The 23,345-nt window shown below is 41.1% G+C and overlaps 1 long non-coding RNA gene across 2 annotated transcripts; it reads right to left on the bottom strand.

Annotated features, from left to right (window-relative positions):
• Positions 1-488: 488 nt before the first annotated feature.
• Positions 489-3,532, bottom strand: LOC147988843 (uncharacterized). Of its 2 annotated transcripts, XR_015598898.1 has the most exons (4): positions 3,346-3,531; positions 2,335-3,212; positions 1,184-2,233; positions 489-985 (listed from the first exon to the last, which is right to left on the bottom strand). It is a non-coding gene; the product is annotated as an uncharacterized LOC147988843 (long non-coding RNA). The 2 variants fall into 2 exon arrangements; XR_015598895.1 differs by having other exon boundaries at positions 489-2,233; positions 3,346-3,532.
• Positions 3,533-23,345: the final 19,813 nt, after the last annotated feature.

The raw sequence follows: 23,345 nt of genomic DNA, 5'->3' as shown, positions 1-23,345 counted from the left end.
CAGAAATGATCGTGAAATTGTAGCTGTCAAACTGCACTAAGATCCTTGAATTTATTTTACTTGTCATCCGTCTACGTACATGCAAATAAACTAATATGTTGGATCTGTTCCATGATGCATAATCAGTGTGAAAGTTTAGTCAAGAAAGAAGAAGAGTGTATCGTCTGAGATGTGCATTACTAACGTGGAGGCATTCGGCAGGCTCATGTCTCCATCAGATAAAGTATATGTAAACATGAATAGATGACAATTTTCATCGCAAAATGCCTATATCAAAGCGAGCAGTATATCAAACTGCTTACTTGCCGCAAAGATGAGATGGTCAGCACATAAAGGTGCTCACAAATGCTGATGCCGTACTTACATCAGAACTCTAGCCTCAATTTCTCAAACAGAGCTTCTTTCAAATAGTCATGTTGCACGCATTTATAATCAGAGAAGTTGTATTGGCCCCTTGATATGAGAAAAGGCAAGGACAGCAAGTGCTGCAGAGTACCCTCAACAAGAAGTAATTATTATACTGCAATAAATAAACCTCTACAATTGAGTAGAAAGTGACGAAAAAAAGGAGCGCTCCATGTGCCTACATGACCTTACTTTTTAGAAATGTCACAAGCTGCTTATAAAAAGTTAAAAACAACTTATGTGCTAAGAGTACAAAATAACATCTACTCCCTCTATCCCATAATATAACATCTTATTACATTTATTACATCAAATGTAGTAAGATCTTATATTAGGGAACGAAGGGGGTACCATCTTCCGGGTGTTTGGATTATAGAGCTCACCAACATAGGCATTCGGCTTTACGGCCAGCACTGATGATAGGAACTCCTCCTGTGCTTCAGCTCAAATCTCTAGTAGCTGAGTTTAGACCCATCTTGTTACTAAACAACTTCGTGCCACCAACCAAACATCCCTGCCACAATCATGGCCTCATATGACACAGTCATAATTCACACCCTAGCCCTGATCGTGCATGGAGCTGCGAATTGGATTTGATTACTCACAACCATAGAAAAGAAAGGGAAGACTAAAGATCAAATCCACCGGAGCAAACAATAGATTCTTCAGCAAAAGGTCGTCCATGGTTGTCGGATGGTTTATATGTGAGGAATCATTGTCGATGGACATAAAAAAAGTCGGGGCATCGTCTATGGCGTACGAGATTGATTGGACTGACCTTGCGACACCCTCAGGCCTCAGGTATGGCGATGTGCCGATGTCGATGGCCAGCTCGGAGCCCATATCATGTTACAGCAGCGCCGAGTACCTGGGCCGCGGCCGCAGTGACGTCGAACCGCTTCTTGAAGCCGGCTGCACACGGTCGTGGGCTGTCGAATGCAAACACCGTGACCGGCCATTCTCGGCGATGTACAACGCATTCAGGGTGGCCAGCTCCGCCCCGAGGCTGTGACCCATTACCGTGATGCTCACCTCCTCGTCTTTGTACGTATCCAGCAGTTTCTGCACCTCAGTCATCAATGAATCCTAGCTTTCCCTCCTTCAAGAGGTACCACACTCAATAGAAAACACGAAGTACAATAATAAGTACAAAGAATCTGTAATCCAAATATAAATATGTGACTTGTAAATAGCAATGGCAAGTGGATAAAGCATATGTGCAAATTCTAAGACACTAATATACTTATGCTCCAACTCAAATACTCAATCAATGAGACACACAAGAAATACATCGACTGTAATAAATAAATGAGCATTGCTTCTAGACAGCACCAACAATATCCCTCTACCTCCCCTTCAATTTTTAGATTCTGAATTAAGTTCTTGGTCTGGAATTAGAAGCCATATATTAAAAAATCCTCAGCAATGAATCAAGCTGAATAATATGCACCTTTAACTTGACGTCCATTCCTCCATCATTATGCTTGTTACTCAGTAAGATTTTACTATCTCCATTAAGGTGAATGCAACAAACTGTCTGGCACAAAGGTCTCTAAATTAGAATGCTGGAATAAATCCATGCATGAAACTATTGTCTTAAGACATTGGCACCGAATAAACACCAGAACTTAATCAAGGTGCACACGAAGGCCTCAAGTAGGAAGGAACTAAAGATAAAGAAGTTTAACCGCACTAACACATAAAGAAAAGATAATTATGAGGTGAAAAGAACTGAAAATCTAAGTAAATTGTACTGACAGAACCATCGGCATGCATCTTCCAGTTTGTACCACTCATGACCCCATGCCCGGAAACTCCTCCCTCTCTCCTGCGAACCAGACAAAAATCATTAAAGACAAAAGTTTGACCTTCATTACATTAAGTACTAATTTGACTTTAATTGTAAATCTTAGCAAAAAAGGAACTAACCTGGTTGATTTTTCCTGTTTTTTTTCGTTATCGCTTTCGATAGTAGAACCCGATCCGTTTTTGGATTGAATGGACAAAAGGCACTAACCACACCCTTGTTGAACTTGAGAAATTGTACAATTGGACAAAAGCAGATTATAGATTCACATATAAGAGAAAAGTAAGACTCAGTCTAGTTGGAGCTATATGCATTAATGCATGGATGTCATCCACAGAATCTTTGCACCTTTTAATTTAGAGTATTTTTTTCTTTAAGATGTCAACCATAAAGTAGACATGAACTATATACACACTCGATATTCATTACATGAATTAGAAGTAGAAGCGCTACTTCAGGGCAAAGAAAAGATATAGTACAACCGGTTCTTCTATCTATATCTAACCATGCATCATTAAGCTAAAAGTTTGGTTCATATCGGTCTCATCAGATGACTCATGAGATTGCCATTTTAGGATATGTGGCCTGCTGGGAACACCGGCGGCAGCGGTGAAGCGCACGGTAATAGAATAGTCTTGTGTGACATATGTTTTCTTGCATTGTCCTGTGTAACAGGTTGATATTTCTCTAGGAATGGTAGTAGAAAGATTGTGTGGTGCTGATATTGAACTTATAATAAAATTGAGTTCTAGAAACAATTCCCTACATTGTCTCATTAGTAATCACACCAAGAATACTTATCCTCCTATAGATCTGACTTGACTCTGTGTTTTGGTGTGCAGAAATTGGTTACCGGTAGGAAATAATATAACTAATCGGTATCTTGAGTTGCAAAGAGATCACTCAGAACGGTGCCTGATATTATGCCATAAAGAACTCACATTTTTTATTGTCCCTCAGGATATGTACGCACCTTTCTCTGCTGGATGCATGCACAATTCTGAATTAAGAACAAATGACATGTTAATTAGCTATCGTACAAATGCTTTTCCGAGGGAAGTCGATTATGCATTAAAAAAGCACTCTATGATGCTGTATAAATTATGTCATGGACGGGAAAGCAATTTTTGAACCTGTGATTTCTCTGTACATCAGGCAATGCCGTGAAGTAATTTTTTTACAAAGAGGGGAGCCCATCAATTTCCCTACTGGATTTTCTGGTGTCCCGTTTTATAATAAGTTCTTTGCTGGAAAAAACATACAAATAATTAGTTACTCTATTTGTTCCGACGTCGTGGACTATGTCTATAGTTTAATTTAGTTTTTAAATGGAACCGAACGGCGATTTCTATTTTCTGCAGATAAAACATGGTGGCTTTAGACCAACATAAATATGTATACCTTCATTTAGGTTTGAGTTCAAAGGTCTCAATGCTCCAATTTCTCATTTTGAAACCTGAAACTGAAAGGAATTTAACAAATCAACATAGCCTTGTGGAACCTTGGTCTAGTTGCATTAAGCCAATCAGAGTAAGAATGTAGCTTTGTATCCTAGCTGTGTACATCTTCTCTAAAAGTAATAATAAAGGCTACCATGTTCATTCAAGAATAAAAAATCCCATGTCAGGATAATCTTTCAGTAGAAAAGCTTGGTGCATTTCCTTTAGACACACTAAAAACCGACCACTGTTATGAACTTCAGAGATGAACACTTGATTCATAATTTGGTTTGCCATAAACTATAAACCAAAAGATTTAGACATTAAAGCAGCAGTGGGTAAGCACATGCTGGGTTCTAATAGGAGAGAAGTGCTTAGGAAAGAAAAAAATCGTAGCCATATTCAGATTCTTCCATGACTGTTAAATTTGAAGGAATAACTTACTGTATCAAAGAATATAATTTCATACAGAAGATATATCATGTGGAAACAGAAATGTATGAGTATGGCAGGTGGGAACCATAGATCACAAGAAACAAACATTAGTTTAGTTGCACTCATATCATCAAGGGCATTGAGAGGTAACCTAACCTTGGAGATTGCATTTTGCTTCACCCAGTCCTTATGACTTCTCAATCAACCTTCCACAACTCTTCTGCATGTGCCGCCTGCAAACCGAGGAGAAGACAATGTTGGGTGGCCATGTGTTAGAGTGAAGGCGGATTAGGGAGAAGCATTGATATGAAGAAAGCTCGTGAAACACAAACCTGATTGCCATTGTATCTCATGAAAATATACCTCTGATGAAAACAAATATTTGACATCGTTGTACCTGCCTCTCAAACAAAATATGATATGTTCTAATGAAAACGAAAGAAGATGATATGCATACCCCACAGAGGAAAATCATCTTGATTGTAGAAAAAATAGGGGGGCAACGTATTCATCAAAATGATACAGTACGAATTAAGCCTATAAGATGAACTGAGTCTGGAACTCTGGATCCACCATTACCGAGAGATCCATCCATCCCCATGACCCGAGTCATAGACCAGTACTTCTCTCCTTCCGCTCCTCTTTTGCCTGGATCCAAGCCGCCAAAAAGGGATCTTGCCAAGGCGGCGGCGGCGTTTACCCGGATGGACCCGAGTTGGGATGTCTTGCACTGTGAGTCAGGGAGTCTGTAGGAAGTGGCGGCGGCTACGGGGGCACAACAATGCAATCCTCGTCTCCACGTCGTCACATCCACGACATCCTCAATGCATGGAGAGGCAGCCCCATCGGGCGTGTAGGAGCCGACGGCCAGGCACGGAGGCATCGTCCTCCGCGGGTGGTGTGGTGATCCGATCATGGGCGGCGGCATAGAGGGCGCTAGGCATATCCATGAGGCGCTGGCGGCGGCCGACGTGGCGACCCCGTGTCCCGATCAGGCGCCCACGGCCGAGGCCGAGGGTCCCTTCTTGTCAGCCATGGATGCCATGGCGTTCATGGCCCATGGCACACGAGCTCCACGCCCGAGCAACTGCGATGGGAGATGGCGGCGGCATGCGGGAGGGGTGCACCGTGCGAGCGGAATGGCGGCAGCGGCGTACGAGCGGAATGGCGGCAGGGCGGAGGATTCGGTGGCGGTGGTGGCAACGATCGATGGGAGTGGGCAAGGAAGGATGGGGATCGATGGAGTTTTCTCACGGCGGCGGCGGCGGCGGAAACGATAGACGGGATCGATGGGATTGGGCAATGAAGGATGGGGTCGATGGATTTTTTTTGTTGGGCGTGGGTGTTTTTGAGTGGCTGCGTGGGATGGGGTGGGGGAGGTGACGAAAAAAAACTAGCGAAGTGTGTTCTGTCTGCTGTACGCTCTTTTGTGTGCCCAAATTAGCAAACGATGTTAAATTATGCAATGACGTACCCAGGAAAATTTCCATCAAAATTTGAATTATCAAACTCATCCCATGCGTGTAAAGCAGAAGAATCGTTTGCGATGCACATAATTGTTCAAAGTGAATGGTCCGGCGGCACCGCGCGCGTTCAAAGTGAATGTGCCCATGCCTTGAGACCAAAATTTGAATTATCAAACTCATCCCATGCGCGTAAAGCAGAAGACGTTTGCGATGCACACAATCGTTCAAAGTGAATGGTTCGGCGGCACCGCGTGCAAAGTTTCCCTCCACATTTCAAAATTTTTGGCCTATCGCCGAATATCTACCCACGCCCCCCTTCCCCACCCCCTTTTCTCCCCGACCACAAGTCACATTTCCCCTGTTTCCTCCTTCCTTCCTTGCTAAGCTATTGTCGCTTCCTCGCTCTCGCCGTCTCGCATCCTACCGCTGGGGTCGCCATGGTGATACGTCCATTTTGCATCATGCTTTTATATTGATATTTATTGCATTATGGGCTATTATTACACGTTATGTCACAATACTTATGCATATTATCTCTTATTTTACAAGGTTTACATAAGGAGGGAGAATGCCGGCAGCTGGAATTCTGGACTGGAAAAGGAGCAAATATTAGAGGCCTATTCTGCACAACTCCAAAAGTTATGAAACTCCATGGAAGTTATTTTTGGAAATAATAAAAAATACTGAGTGAAGAAAATACCAAAGGGGGCCCACACCCTGGCCACGAGGGTGGGGGGCGCGCCCTACCCCCTGGGCGTGCCCCCTGCCTCGTGGGCCCCCTATTGGCCCTCCGGTGCCCATCTTCTGCTATATGAAGTCTTTCGTCCCAAGAAAAATCATAAGCAAGCTTTCGGGACGAGACTCCGCCGCCACAAGGCGGAACCTTGGCGGAACCAATCTAGGGCTCTAGCGGAGCTGTTCTGCCGGGGACACTTCCCTCCGGGAGGGGGAAATCATCGCCATCGTCATCACCAACGCTCCTCTCATCGAGAGGGGACCAATCTCCATCAACATCTTCACCAGCACCATCTCCTCTCAAACCCTAGTTCATCTCTTGTATCCAATTCTTGTCTCTAAGTCTGAGATTGGTACCTGTAGGTTGCTAGTAGTGTTGATTACTCCTTGTAGTTGATGCTAGTTGGTTTATTTGGTGCAAGATCATATGTTCAGATCCTTTATGCATATTAATACCCCTCCGATTATGAACATGAATATGATTTGTGAGTAGTTACGTTTGTTCCTGAGGACATGGGAGAAGTCTTGCTATTAGTAGTCATGTGAATTTGGTATTCGTTCGATATTTTGATGAGATGTATGGTGTCTCTCCTCTAGTGGTGTCATGTGAACGTCGACTGCATGACACTTCACCATTGTTTGGGCCTAGAGGAAGGCATTGGGGAGTAATAAGTAGATGATGGGTTGTTAGAGTGACAGAAGTTTAAACCCTAGTTTATGCGTTGCTTCGTAAAGGGGCTGATTTGGATCCATATGTTTATGGTTAGGTTTACCTTAATACTTCTTTCGTAGTTGCGGATGCTTGCAATAGGGATTAATCATAAGTGGGATTCTTGTCCAAGTAAGGACAGCACCCAAGCACCGGTCCACCCACATATCAAATTATCAAAGTACCGAACGCGAATCATATGAACGTGATGAAAACTAGCTTGACGATAATTCCCATGTGTCCTCGGGAGCGCTTTTCTCTATATAAGAGTTTGTTCAGGCTTCCTTTGCTACAAAAAGGATTGGGCCACCTTGCTGCACTTTATTTACTTTTATTACTTGTTGCTCGTTACAAGTTATCTTATCATAAAACTATCTGTTACCTATAATTTCAGTGCTTGCAGAGAATACCTTGCTGAAAACCGCTTATCATTTCCTTCTGCTCCTCGTTGGGTTCGACACTCTTGCTTATCGAAAGGACTACGATAGATCCCCTATACTTGTGGGTCATCAAGACTCTTTTCTGGCGCCGTTGCCGGTGAGTGAAGCGCCTTTGGTAGGTGGAATTTGGTAAGGAAAATTTATATAGTGTGTTGAAATTTACTGTCACTTGTTACTATGGAAAGTAATCCTCTGAGGGGCTTGTTTGGGGTATCTTCACCCCGACCGGTAAAGCAAAGAGTTGCTCCTCAACCTACTGAACCTACTGAAAATGAAAATGTCTACTTTGAAATTCCTTCGGGTATGATAGAAAAACTGCTAGCTAATCCTTTTGCAGGAGATGGAACATTACATCCTGATGAGCACCTAATATATGTGGATGAAGTTTGTGGATTATTTAAGCTTGCAGGTATGCCCGATAATGTTATCAAGAAGAAGGTCTTCCCTTTATCTTTGAAGGGAGATGCATTGACATGGCATAGGCTATGTGATGATATGGGATCATGGAACTACAAATGATTGAAATTGGAATTTCATCAGAAGTTTTATCCTATGCATCTTGTTCATCATGATCGTAATTATATATATAATTTTTGGCCTCGAGAAGGAGAATGCATCGCTCAAGCTTGGGGGAGGCTTAAGTCAATGTTATATTCATGCCCCAATCATGAGCTCTCAAGAGAAATGATTATTCAAAAAATTTATGCTCGGCTTTCTAACAACAATCGCACCATGCTCGACACTTCTTGTACTGGTTCTTTTATGATGAAGACTATTGAATTCAAATGGGATTTATTGGAAAGAATTGAACACAACTCTGAAGATTGGGACCTCGACGAAGGTAAAGAGCCTGGTATAACACCTAAGTTCGATTGTGTTAAGTCTTTTATGGATACCGATGTTTTCCATAAATTTAGAACCAGATATGAACTTGACTCTGAGATAGTAGCTTATTTCTGTGAATCTTTTGCTACTCATGTTGATCTCCCTAAGGAGAAGTGGTTTAAATATCATCCTCCCATAGAAGTAAAAGTAGTTGCACCTATTAAAGTTGAAGAAAAGACTATCACTTATAATGATCCTATTGTTCCTACTGCTTATGTTGAGAAACCACCTTTTCCTGTTAGGATAAAAGATCATGCTAAAGCTTCAATGGTGGTTCGTAAAAGCAATATTAGAACTTATACACCTCCTGAGCAAGTTAAAGTTGAACCTAATATTGCTATTGTCAAAGATCTCTTGGCTGATAATATTGATGGGCATGTTATTTATTTCTGTGATGAGACTGCTAGAATTGCTAAACCTTGTGCTAAAGATAAACATAGACCTGTGGTAGGCATGCCTGTTATTTCTGTTAAAATAGGAGATCATTGTTATCATGGCTTATGTGACATGGGTGCTAGTGCTAGTCCAATACCTATTGACTTATACAAAGAAATTATGCATGATATTGCACCTGCTGAGTTACAAGATATTGATGTCACAATTGAACTTGCCAATAGAGATACTATATCACCAATGGAAATAGTTAGAGATGTTGAAGTCTTGTGTGGGAAAACTAAATGTCCTGCTGATTTTCTTGTTCTTGGTTCTCCACAAGATAGCTTTTGTCCCATTATATTTGGTAGACCCTTCTTAAACACTGTTAATGCTAAGATAGACTGCAAAAAGGATGTTGTTACTATTGGTTTGGGTGATATGAATCATGATTTAATTTCTCTAAATTTCGTAAACAACACCGCGAAGAGGAATTGCCTAGTATGAAATTATTGGTTTTGCTTCTATTGCCGTATCTCCTAGTGATCCTTTAGAACAATATTTGCTAGACCATGAAAATGATATGTTTATGAATGAAAGAAGGGAAATAGATGAAGTGTTCTTTAAACAAGGACCTATTCTGAAACACAATTTGCCTGTTGAAATCCTAGGGGATCCTCCTCCACCCAAAGGTGATCCCGTGTTTGAGCTTAAACCATTGCCTGATACTCTTAAATATTCTTATCTTGATGAAAAGAAGATATATCCTGTTATTATTAGTGCTAACCTTTCAGAGAAGGAGGAAGAGAAATTATTGAAAACTCTGAAGAAACACTGTGCTGCTATTGGATAAACTCTTGATGATCTTAAGGGCATTAGTCCCACTCTATGCCAACACAAAATAAATTTGGAGAAAGATGCCAAACCAGTTATTGATCACCAACGACGGCTGAATCCTAAGATGAAAGAAGTGGTAAGAAAGGAAATATTAAAGCTCCTTGAGGCAGGTATAATTTATCCCGTTGCTGATAGTCAGTGGGTAAGTCCTGTCCATTGTGTTCCTAAGAAGGGAGGTATTACTGTCATTCCTAATGATAAAGATGAATTGATTCTGCAAAGAATTATTACAGGTTACAGGATGGTAATTGATTTCCGCAAATTAAATAAGGCTACTAAAAAGGATCATTACCCCTTACCTTTTATTGATCAAATGCTAGAAAGATTATCCAAACATACACACTTTTGCTTTCTAGATGGTTATTCTGATTTCTCTCAAATACATGTGTCAGCTGATGATCAAGCTAAGACCACATTTACTTGTCCTTTCAGTACTTTTGCTTATAGACGTATGCCTGTTGGTTTATGTAATGCACCTGCTACCTTTCAAAGATGCATGATGGCTATATTCTTTGACTTTTGTGAAAAGATTTGTGAGGTTTTCATGACCGATTTCTCCGTCTATGGATCCTCTTTTGATGATTGCTTGAGCAACCTTGATCGAGTTTTGCAGAGATGTGAAGAAACTAACCTTGTCTTGAATTGGGATAAGTGCCACTTTATGGTTAATGAAGGTATTGTCTTGGGGCATAAAATTTCTGAAAGAGGTATCGAAGTTGATAAAGCTAAAGTTGATGCTATTGAAAAGATGTCGTGTCCCAAGGACATCAAAGGTATAAGAAGTTTCCTTGGTCATGCCGGGTTTTATAGGAGGTTCATTAAGGACTTCTCAAAAATTTCTCGGCCTCTGACTAATTTATTACAAAAAGACATACCATTTTTCTTTGATAATGATTGTGTAGAAGCATTTGAAATACTTAAGAAAGCATTGATCTCTGCACCCATTGTTCAGCCACCTGATTGGAATTTACCTTTTGAAATTATGTGTGATGCTAGTGATTATGCTGTAGGTGTTGTTCTAGGGCAAAGAGTTGATAAGAAATTAAATGTTACTCAATATGCTAGTGAAACTCTAGACAATGCACAGAGAAATTATGCTACTACTGAAAAAGAATTCTTAGTAGTTGTATTTGCTTGTGATAAGTTCAAACCATACATTGTTGATTCTAAAGTAACTATTCAAACTAATTATGCTGCTATTAAATATCTTATGGAAAAGAAAGATGCTAAACCTAGACTTATTATATGGGTTCTCTTACTACAAGAATTTGATTTGCATATTATTGATAGAAAGGGAGCTGAGAACCCCGTTGCAGACAACTTGTCTAGATTAGAAAATGTTCTTAATGACCCACTACCTATTGATGATAGCTTTCCTGATGAACAATTAAATGTCATAAATGCTTCTCGTACTGCTCCATGGTATGCTGATTATGCTAATTACATTGTTTCTAAATTTATACCACCTAGTTTCACATACCAACAAAAGAAAAAGTTTTTCTATGATTTGAGACATTACTTTTGGGATGACCCACATCTTTATAAAGAAGGAGTAGATGGTGTTATTAGACATTGTGTTCCTGAGCATGAACAGGAACAGATCCTACGCAAGTGTCACTCCGAGGCTTATGGAGGGCACCACGCTGGAGATAGAACTGCACATAAGGTATTGCAATCCGGTTTTTATTGGCCTACTCTCTTCAAGGATGCCCATAAGTTTGTCTTATCTTGTGATGAATGTCAAAGAATTGATAATATTAGTAGACGTCAAGAAATGCCTATGAATTATTCACTTGTTATTGAACCATTTGATGTTTGGGGCTTTGATTATATGGGACCGTTTCCTGCCTCTAATGGATATACATATATTTTAGTTGCTGTTGATTATGTTACTAAGTGGTTAGAAGCTATTCCAACTAGTAGTGCTGGTCATAAAACTTCTATTATAATGCTTAAAGAAGTTATTTTTCCGAGGTTTGGAGTCCCTGGATATTTAATGACCGATGTTGGTTCACACTTTATTCATGCTGCCTTCCGTAAAATGCTTGCTAAGTATGATGTTAATCATAGAATTGCATCTCCATATCATCCACAGTCTAGTGGTCAAATAGAATTGAGCAATAGAGAGCTCAAATTAATTTTGCAAAAGACTATTAACAGATCTAGAAAGAATTGGTGCAAGAAACTTGATGATGCATTATGGGCCTATTGAACTGCATATAAAAATCCCATGGGTATGTCTCCGTGTAAAATGGTTATGGAAAAGCATGTCACTTACCTCTCGAACTAGAACATAAGGCATATTGGGATATTAAATAGCTCAATTATGATTTCAAACTTGCCGGTGAGAAGAGGTTATTTGACATTAGCTCACTTGATGAATGGAGAACCCAAGCTTATGAGAATGCCAAGCTATCTAAAGAAAAAGTTAAAAGATGGCATGACAAAAGGATACAAAAGCGTGAGTTTAACATAGGTGATTATGTATTATTATACAACTCTCGTTTAAGATTTTTTGCACGAAAACTTCTCTCTAAATGGGAGGTTCCTTATGTTATCGAGGAGGTCTATCGTTCTGGTGCCATAAAAATCAACAACTTCGAAGGCACAAATCCGAAGGTGGTGAACGGTTAAAGAATCAAACATTATATCTCAGGTAACCCTATAAATGTTGAAACCAATGTTATTGAAACCATAACACCAGAGGAATACATAAGGGACACTTTCCAGAGCGTTTCAGACTCTGAAAAGGAATAGGTATATGGTACGGTAAGTAAACCGACTCCAAAACAGTTCTAATGGCAATTTTCCTCCGTTTTGGAATATTTAGAAAAATAGAAAAATAAGAAGCAGTCCGGGAAGGACACGAGGGTGGAGGGCGCGCCCTCCTACCTCGTGGGCACCTCGTAGGTTTTGACTCCTGTATCACGCAAATATCCTATGTTTTCGTTTCAAGCTGTTTTTCTGACAGATTTAGATCACCATGACATCTCCAAGCGCCCCCAAGGACAAGTTCTTCGAGAAGGTCATCAACCCCTACCTCGCGGAGGTGCTGCAACACCCTCAAATCATTGAGATGCGTGATGGGTTGCTGCACATCCGCGATGTTGAGGGACCACGGAGGACCGGAAGCGTGGAGACGAGACTCGAAGCAATGGAGCAACAAGTTTTCAAGTGTCAGGGGATGGTGGAACATGGACTCAACGCCAACCATATGATGATCGCGGAGTTCACCAACAACCACAAGATGGATGCCAAGAACATTGGGGAGACCATCTTGAAAATTCACGAGAAGATCGAGCACCTCCAAGCTCAAATCTATGACCTGCAAAACCAAAACTGTCAGTATGAATATAGATTCAAGAGGATGAGTTTGGCTGCAGATTTGAGGATCCCGGAGACTCGATCATCCTTCTATGATGGCGAGCCTATGCCTTGGAAGATGGACGACAAGCCCACATCATCAACAACTCCACCACCCTCTTCACCGGCAAAGGAGATATAATCACATGGGTATGGGCACTCCCTTTGGCAACTGCCAAGCTTGGGGGAGGTGCCCCAGTATCGTATCACCATCACACTCCTATCTTTACCGTTTTTCTTAGTTCGATCCTTTTAGTAGTATCTTGATCTAGTAGAATAAAGTTTTTTTGTGATCTAGTTTTGAGTTTTGCTTTATGATCCCTTTTATGTAATCGAGTCCGTGAGCTAAATAATAAAGATTAGTGTTGAGTCAAGGGCTTGATTATTTTGCTATGATATTGGGGGAATAAAAGAAAAGAGAAAAATAATAAAAAGAAACAAAGAGATCATATTGATCTTATGGAGAGTAATGACTTCACATAGAAAAAGTATGATGATTAAAAATTGTTGAGAGTTGACAAACATAGCTTTGGTCATCGTTGCAATTAATAGGAAGTAATAAAGAAAGAGAGGTTTCACATATAAATATACTATCTTGGACATCTTTTATGATTGTGAGCACTCATTAAAATATGACATGCTAAAGAGTTGATGTTGGACAAGGAAGACAATGTAATGGGTTAGGTTTTCCTATATCTGAGATAAAGTATATTGTCATGGATCATCCAACATGTTGAGATTTTCTTTCCCCCTCATGCTAGCCAAATTCTTTGCACCAAGTAGAGATACTACTTGTGCTTCCAAATACCCTTAAACCCAGTTTTGCCATGAGAGTCCACCATATCTACCTATGGATTGAGTAAGATCCTTCAAGTAAGTGGTCATCAGTGCAAAGCAATAAAAATTGCTCTCTATATATGTATGATTGATTAGTGTGGAGGAAATAAGCTTTATACGATCTTGTGATGTGGAAGAAATAAAAGTGACGGACTGCATAATAAAGGTTCATATCACAAGTGGCAATATGAAGTGACATTCTTTCGCATTAAGATTTTGTGCATCCAACCCTGAGAGCGCATGGCAACCTCTGCTTCCCTCTGCGAAGGGCCTATCTTTTACTTTTATCTTCTACCTTATGCAAGAGTCATGGTGATCTTCACCTGTCCTTTTTACTTTTTATCCTTTGGCAAGCACAGTGTGTTGGAAAGATCCTGATATATATATATATATATATATATATATATATATATATAATTGGATGTAAGTTAGCATGAACTATTATTGTTGACATTACCCTTGAGGTAAAAGGTTGGGAGGCGAAACTATAAGCCCCTATCTTTCTGTGTCCGATTAAAACTCCATAACTACAAGTATTGCGTGAGTATTAGCAATTGTGAAAGACTAAATGATAGTTGAGTATGTGGACTTGCTAAAAAGCTCTGACATAGACTCTTTCCGATGTTATGATAAATTGCAATTGCTTCAATGACTGAGATTATAGTTTGTTAGTTCTCAATAAAGTTTATAATTCATACTTGACATTGTGAATAGATTGTTACTTAAGCATAAGAAATCATATGACAATATCCATATATGTTGCTGTTATAAGAATAATCATGATGCCCTCATGTCCGTATTTTATTTTATCGACACCTCTACCTCTAAACATGTGGACATATTTATCGTTATCGGCTTCCGCTTGAGGACAAGCGAGGTCTAAGCTTGGGGGAGTTGATACGTCCATTTTGCATCATGCTTTTATATCGATATTTATTGCATTATGGGCTGTTATTACATGTTATGTCACAATACTTATGCCTATTCTCTCTTATTTTACAAGGTTTACATAAGGAGGGAGAATACCGGCAGCTGGAATTCTGGGCTGGAAAAGGAGCAAATATTAGAGACCTATTCTGCACAACTCCAAAAGTCCTGAAACTCCACGGAAGTTATTTTTTGGAATAATAAAAAATACTGAGCGAAGAAAATACCAGAGGGGGCCCACATCCTGGCCACGAGGGTGGAGGGCGCGCCCTACCCGCCTGGGCGCGCCCCCTGCCTCGTGGGCCCACTGTTGGCCCTCCGGTGCCCATCTTCTGCTATATGAAGTCTTTCATCCGAAGAAAAAACATAAGCAAGCTTTCAGGACGAGACTCCGCCGCCACGAGGCAGAACCAATCTAGGGCTCTGGCGGAGCTGTTTTGCCGGGGACACTTCGCTCCGGAAGGGGGAAATCATCGCCATCGTCATCACCACTGTTCAAGATATCTTCCGATATTCCGATAAATCGGCCGATTTATCGCTTATCATGGTCTGACCGATCAGATAAATCGGCCGATAAATCAACCGATATGGCGATAAATCGGCCGATATGCCGATAAACTGGCCGATTTACCCCTTATCGTAGGTCGACAGATAAGTTCCCGATAAGCGATATCCCCAACATTGGTCATCACCAACGCTCCTCTCATCGGGAGGGAACCAATCTCCATCAACATCTTCACCAGCACCATCTCCTCTCAAAGCCTAGTTCATCTCTTGTATCCAATTCTTGTCTCTAAGTCTGAGATTGGTACCTGTAGGTTGCTAGTAGTGTGGATTACTCCTTGTAGTTGATGCTAGTTAGTTTATTTGGTGGAAGATCATATGTTCAGATCCTTTATGCATATTAATACCCCTCTGATTATGAACATGAATATGATTTGTGAGTAGTTACATTTGTTCCTGAGGACATGGGAGAAGTCTTGCTATTAGTAGTCATGTGAATTTGGTATTCGTTTGATATTTTGATGAGATGTATGTTGTCTCTCCTCTAGTGGTGTCATGTGAACGTCGACTACATGACACTTCACCATTGTTTGGGCCTAGAGGAAGGCATTGGGGAGTAATAAGTAGATGATGGGTTGCTAGAGTGACAGAAGCTTAAACCCTAGTTTATGCGTTGCTTCGTAAGGGGCTGATTTGGATCCATATGTTTATGGTTTGGTTTACCTTAATACTTCTTTCGTAGTTGCGGATGCTTGCAATAGGGATTAATCATAAGTGGGATTCTTGTCCAAGTAAGGACAGCACCCAAGCACCGGTCCACCCACATATCAAATTATCAAAGTACCGAACGCGAATCATATGAACGTGATGAAAACTAGCTTGACGATAATTCCCATGTATCCTCGGGAGCGCTTTTCTCTATATAAGAGTTTGTCCAGGATTGTCCTTTGCTACAAAAAGGATTGGTCCACCTTGCTGCACTTTATTTACTTTTGCTACTTGTTGCTCGTTACAAATTATCTTATCACAAAACTATCTGTTACCTATAATTTCAGTGCTTGCAGAGAATACCTTGCTGAAAACTGCTTATCATTTCCTTCTGCACCTCGTTGGGTTCAACACTTTTACTTATCGAAAGGACTACGATAGATCCCCTATACTTGTGGGTCATCACATGGTCTTCTTCAAAGACCTCTCAAGTGGTTCCTCCTTCGGCGACTACTCCTTCACCACCCGGGTATGCCTCTCTTCTCTCTCTCGGGCTATGACTTGGAATGAAGGATTTTTACCCGTCGGTCGATTTGAATCATTTCTTCCTCTTGTATCTCCCTAGGACCATCAATGGCAACGAATGGAGCGGGGTAGCTTAATATCTATATGCTCGTTGTCACCATCAATCCCCATGCGTGAAGCTAGTTGTGTTTGATTCTGTGGACAGTGGCAGGAAGTTTCTGGCATGTGCAGAGAAGGTTAGACCCTCTTTCGTTGTTACAAATCATTTGTTAGATGTGATTCAGACACTGTCACGGTCCCAACCCATTCATACCACACCTTCAACCAACCGCATCCTAAGGCAGTGTCACAGTTTGTACCTAGTATCTTAAATTGTTGCCATCTCATCAGCGGTGCCATTAGAAAATTATTTGGCACCGCTTCAGAAGTTTGTGCAGCCAACTTTGGTTCACACATCCGAGCAGCCAAGCAGTAAAATACTAAATCTTTATGGCATAAAGGAATTGTCCATCGAGCAACTACATGCTCCGGAGTTCGTGCCCCTGATTTTTTTTCTGCTGCATCGGCTCGCCAGTGCAAGGCACCGGTGCGATATGTAGCAACAGTTGTCTTTACCCTAGTTTTGGCATACATAGTGGACGACCTTAGTGCTATTAGTTCTATGTTACTAAATTTGTGCATGTACACACCTGTTAGTATCAATTTGCTATCATCCAAACACTCTCGCTATGCTATTGCAGTTATATTTACCTTCCTCTTAAAATGATCAATTTTTTATTTATTGTACATGAGTAAGAACTTGTAGTGTAATTGTAGTTAATTATAGCTTCTGATGTTCTAGAATTTGGTTGTTGTCTCACTACCAATTATTTCATTTGCACATTGATCTTTTTGAGAAGATATGTCATAATTAACATGTTTCTTCAACTTTTCAAAATAAGCATTGGTGATTTTCTATGTTGCTATAAACCCATTTCCCCTACAATTCTTACTGATCTACTTTTAAATATTATAGGATGAACGGAAGTGTTGTTACTTGGAGTGGGTTGATCAAGAGTGGCCACAGTCTTTGAAGATGTGCCTAGAGAAGCTCTGGAGCACGTATGAGGAAGAGAACATGAAGGAAATATGCCCTAGAGGCAATAATACAAAAGTTATTATTTATTTCCTTATATCATGATAAATGTTTATTATTCATGCTAGAATTGTATTAACCGGAAACATAACACTTGTTTGAATACATAGACAAACAAAGTGTCACTAGTATGCCTCTACTTGACTAGCTCGTTAATCGAAGATGGTTATGTTTCCTAACCATAAACAAAAGAGTTGTTATTTGATTAACGGGATCACATCATTAGGAGAATGATGTGATTGACATGACCCATTCCATTAGCTTAGCACCCGATCGTTTAGTATGTTGCTATTGCTTTCTTCATGACTTATACATGTTCCTATGACTATGAGATTATGCAACTCCCGTTTGCCGGAGGAACACTTTGTGTGCTACCAAACATCACAACGTAACTGGGTGATTATAAAGGAGCTCTACAGGTGTCTCCAAAGGTACATGTTGGGTTGGCGTATTTCGAGATTAGGATTTGTCACTCCGATTGTCGGAGAGGTATCTCTGGGCCCTCTCAGTAATGCACATCACATAAGCCTTGCAAGCATTGCAACTAATGAGTTAGTTGTGAGATGATGTATTACGGAACGAGTAAAGAGACTTGCCGGTAACGAGATTGAACTAGGTATGGGATACCGACGATCAAATCTCGGGCAAGTAACATACCGATGACAAAGGGAACAACGTATGTTGTTATGCGTTCTGACCGATAAAAGATCTTCATAGAATATGTAGGAGCCAATATGAGCATCCAGGTTCCGCTATTGGTTATTGACCGGAGACGTGTCTCGGTCATGTCTACATTGTTCTCGAACCCGTAGGGTCCGCACGCTTAAGGTTTCGATGACAGTTATATTATGAGTTTATGAGTTGTGATGTACCGAAGTTAGTTCGGAGTCCCGGATGTGATCATGGACATAACGAGGAGTCTCAAAATGGTCGAGACATAAAGATTGATATATTGTACGGCTATATTCGGACACCGGAAGTGTTCCGGAGAAGTTTCGGATAAAACCGGAGCACCAGGGGGTTACCGGAACCCCCCGGGGGGTTAATGGGCCTCATGGGCCTAAAGTGGAGAAGAGGAGGGGCTGCCAGGTCAGGCTGCGCGCCCCCTCTCCCCCTAGTACGAATTGGACAAGGAGGGAGGGGCGGCGCCCCCCCTTTTTCCTTCTCTCCTTCCCCCTCTCCTACTTGGACAAGGAAAGGGAGGGGAGTCCTACTCCCGGTAGGAGTAGGACTCCTCCTGCACGCCTCCTACTAGGGCCGGCCGCACCCCCCCTTGGATCCTTTATATACGGAGGCAAGGGGCACCCCTAGACACACAAGTTGATCCACGTGATCATATTCTTAGCCGTGTGCGGTGCCCCCTTCCACCATAGTCCTCGATAATATTGTAGCGGTGCTTAGGTGAAGCCCTGCGACAGTAGAACATCAAGATCGTCACCACGCCGTCGTGCTGACGGAACTCTTCCCCGACACTTTGCTGGATCGGAGTCCGGGGATCGTCATCGAGCTGAACGTGTGCTAGAACTCGGAGGTACCGTAGTTTCGGTGCTTGATCGGTCGGGCCGTGGAGACGTACGACTACATCAACCAAGTTAACGCTTCCGTTGACGATCTACAAAGGGTACGTAGATCATACTCTCCCCCTCTCGTTGCTATGCATCACCATGATCTTGCGTGTGCGTAGGAAATTTTTTGAAATTACTACGTTCCCTAACAGTGGCATTCGAGCCTTGGTTTTATATGTTGATGTTATATGCACGAGTAGAACACAAGTGAGTTGTGGGCGATATAAGTCATACTGCTTACCAGCATGTAATACTTTGGTTCGGCGGTATTGTTGGACGAAGCAGCCCGGACCGACATTACGCGTACGCTTACGCGAGACCGGTTCTCCCGACGTGCTTTGCACAAAGGTGGCTAGCGGGTGACAGTTTCTCCAACTTTAGTTGAACCGAGTGTGGCTACGCCCGGTCCTTGCGAAGGTTAAAACAACACCAACTTGACAAACTATCGTTGTGGTTTTGATGTGTAGGTAAGATTGGTTCTTGCTTAAGCCCGTAGCAGCCACGTAAAACTTGCAACAACAAAGTAGAGGACGTCTAACTTGTTTTTGCAGGGCATGTTGTGGTGTGATATGGTCAAGACATGATGCTAAAATTTTATTGTATGAGATGATCATGTTTTGTAACCGAGTTATCGGCAGCTGGCAGGAGCCATATGGTTGTCGCTTTATTGTATGCAATGCAATCGCGTTGTAATGCTTTACTTTATCACTAAGCGGTAGCGATAGTCGTGGAAGCATAAGATTGGCGAGACGACAACGATGCTACGATGGAGATCAAGGTGTCGCGCCGGTGACGATGGTGATCATGACGGTGCTTCGAAGATGGAGATCACAAGCACAAGATGATGGTGGCCATATCATATCACTTATATTGATTGCATGTGATGTTTATCTTTTATGCATCTTATCTTGCTTTGATTGACGGTAGCATTATAAGATGATCTCTCACTAATTATCAAGAAGTGTTCTCCCTGAGTATGCACCGTTGCGAAAGTTCTTCGTGCTGAGACACCACGTGATTATCGGGTGTGATAGGCTCTACGTTCAAATAAAACGGGTGCAAAACAGTTGCACACGCAGAATACTCAGGTTATACTTGACGAGCCAAGCATATACAGATATGGCCTCGGAACACGGAGACCGAAAGGTCGAGCGTGAATCATATAGCAGATATGATCAACATAGCGATGTTCACCAATGAAACTACTCCATCTCACGTGATGATCGGACATGGTTTAGTTGATTTGGATCACGTAATCACTTAGAGGATTAGAGGGATGTCTATCTAAGTGGGAGTTCTTAAGTAATATGATTAATTGAACTTAAATTTATCATGAACTTAGTCCTGGTAGTATTTTGCAAATTATGTTGTAGATCAATAGCTCGCGTTGTTGCTTCCCTGTGTTTATTTTGATATGTTCCTAGAGAAAATTGTGTTGAAAGATGTTAGTAGCAATGATGCGGATTGGATCCGTGATCTGAGGTTTATCCTCATTGCTGCACAGAAGAATTATGTCCTTGATGCACCGCTAGGTGACAGACCTATTGCAGGAGCAGATGCAGACGTTTTGAACGTTTGGCTAGCTCAATATGATGACTACTTAATAGTTTAGTGCACCATGCTTAACGGCTTAGAATCGGGACTTCAAAAGACGTTTTGAACGTCATGGACCATATGAGATGTTCCAGGAGTTGAAGTTAATATTTCAAGCAAATACCCGAGTTGAGAGATATGAAGTCTCCAACAAGTTCTATAGCCAAAAGATGGAGAAGAATTTCTCAACTAGTGAGCATGTGCTCAGATTGTCTGGGTACTACAATCGCTTGAATCAAGTGGGAGTTAATCTTCCAAATAAGATAGTGGTTGACAGAATTCTCTAGTCACCATCACCAAGTTAGTAGAACTTCATGATGAACTATAGTATGCAAGGGATGACGAAAACGACTCCCGAGCTTTTCATGATGATGAAATCGATGAAGGTAGAAATCAAGAAAGAGCATCAAGTGTTGATGGTAGACAAGACCACTAGTTTCAATAAAAGGGCAAAGGGAAGAAGGGGAACTTCAAGAAGAACGGCAAGCAAGTTGCTGCTCAAGTGAAGAAGCCCAAGTCTGGTCCTAAGCCTGAGACTAAGTGCTTCTACTGCAAAGGGACTGGTCACTGGAAGCGGAACTGCCCCAAGTATTTGGCGGATAAGAAGGATGGCAAAGTGAACAAAGGTATATTTGATATACAGATTATTAATGTGTATTTTACTAGTGTTCGTAGCAACCCCTCGGCATTTGATACTGGTTCAGTTGCTAAGAGTAGTAACTCGAAATGGGAGTTGCAGAATGAACAGAAACTAGTTAAGGGTGAACTGACGATGTGTGTTGGAAGTAGTTCCAAGATTGATATGATCATCATCGCACACTCCCTATACTTTGGGGATTAGTGTTGAACCTAAATAAGTGTTATTTGGTGTTTGCGTTGAGCATGAATATGATTTGATCATGTTTATTGCAATACGGTTATTCATTTAAGTTAGAGAATAATTGTTGTTCTGTTTACATGAATAAAACCTTATATGGTTACACACCCAATGAAAATGGTTCATTGGATCTCGATCGTAGTGATACACATATTCATAATATTGAAAACAAAAGATGCAAAGTTAATAATGATAATGCAACTTATTTGTGGCACTGCCGTTTAGGTCATATTGGTGTAAAGCGCATGAAGAAACTCCACGCTAATGGGATTTTGGAATCACTTGATTATGAATCACTTGATGCTTGCGAACCATGCCTTATGGGCAAGATGGCTAAGACTCCGTTCTCCGGAACAATGGAGCGAGCAACTGACTTATTGGAAATAATACATACTGATGTATGTGATCCGATGAGTGTTGAGGCTCACGGCGGGTATCGTTATTTTCTGACCTTCACAGATGATTTGAGCAGATAAGGGTATATCTACTTGATGAAACACAAGTCTGAAACATTTGAAAAGTTCAAAGAATTTCAGAGTGAAGTGGAGAATAATCGTAACAAAAATAAAAAGTTTCTACGATATGATCGCAGAAGTAAAATATTTGAATTACGAGTTTGGCCTTCAGTTAAAAACAATGTGAAATAGTTTCACTACTCACGCCACAACATAATGGTGTGTCCGAACGTCATAACCGTACTTTAATAGATATGGTGCGAACTATGATGTCTCTTACCAATCTACCACTATCGTTTTGGGATTATGCATTAGAGACAGCTGCATTCACGTTAAATAGGGCACCATCTAAATCCGTTGAAACGACACCGTATGAACTATGGTTTGGTAAGAAACGTAAACTGTCGTTTCTTAAAGTTTGAGGTTGCAATGCTTATGTGAAAAAGTTTCAACCTGATAAGCTCAAACCCAAATCGAAGAAGTGCGTCTTCATAGGATACCCAAAAAGAAAATGTTAGGTACACCTTCTATCACAGATCCGAAGGCAAGATATTCGTTGCTTTGAATGGATCCTTTCTAGAGAAGGAATTTCTCTCGAAAGAAGTGAGTGGGAGGAAAGTAGAACCTGATGAGGTAACTATACCTGCTCCCTTATTGGAAAGTAGTTCATCACAGAAATCTGTTCTTGTGACTACTACACCAATTAGTAAGGAAGCTAATGATGATGATCATGTAACTTCAGATCAAGTCACTACCGAATCTCGTAGGTAAACCAGAGTGAGATCCGCACCAGAGTGGTACGGTAGTCCTGTTCTGGAAGTCATGTTACTAGACCATGACGAACTTGCGAACTATGAGGAAGCGATGATGAGCCCAGATTCCGCGAAATGGTTTGAGGCCATGAAATCTGAGATATGATCCATGTATGAGAACAAAGTATGGACTTTGATGGATTTGCCCGATGATCGGCAAGCCATAGAAAATAAATGGATCTTCAAGAGGAAGACGGACGCTCATAGTAGTGTTACTATCTACAAAGCTAGACTTGTCAAAAAAAGGTTTTTGACAAAGTTCAAGGTGTTGACTACGATGAAATTTTCTCACTCGTAGCGATGCTTAAGTCTGTTCAAATCATGTTAGCAATTGCCGCATTTTTATGAAATCTGGCAAATGGATAAACAAAACTACATTCCTTGATGGATTTAAAGAAGAGTTGTATATCATGCAATCAGAAGGTTTTGTCAATCCTAAAGGTGCTAACAAAAT

This window comes from Triticum urartu, chromosome 1A (assembly GCF_056163025.1).
Source record: "Triticum urartu cultivar PI428250 chromosome 1A, HENAU_Tu73, whole genome shotgun sequence".
In the NCBI taxonomy this organism is placed as follows: Eukaryota; Viridiplantae; Streptophyta; class Magnoliopsida; order Poales; family Poaceae; genus Triticum; species Triticum urartu.
The sequence above is the reverse complement of the archived record's forward strand: the minus strand, read 5'-3'. Positions and strand labels throughout refer to the sequence as shown.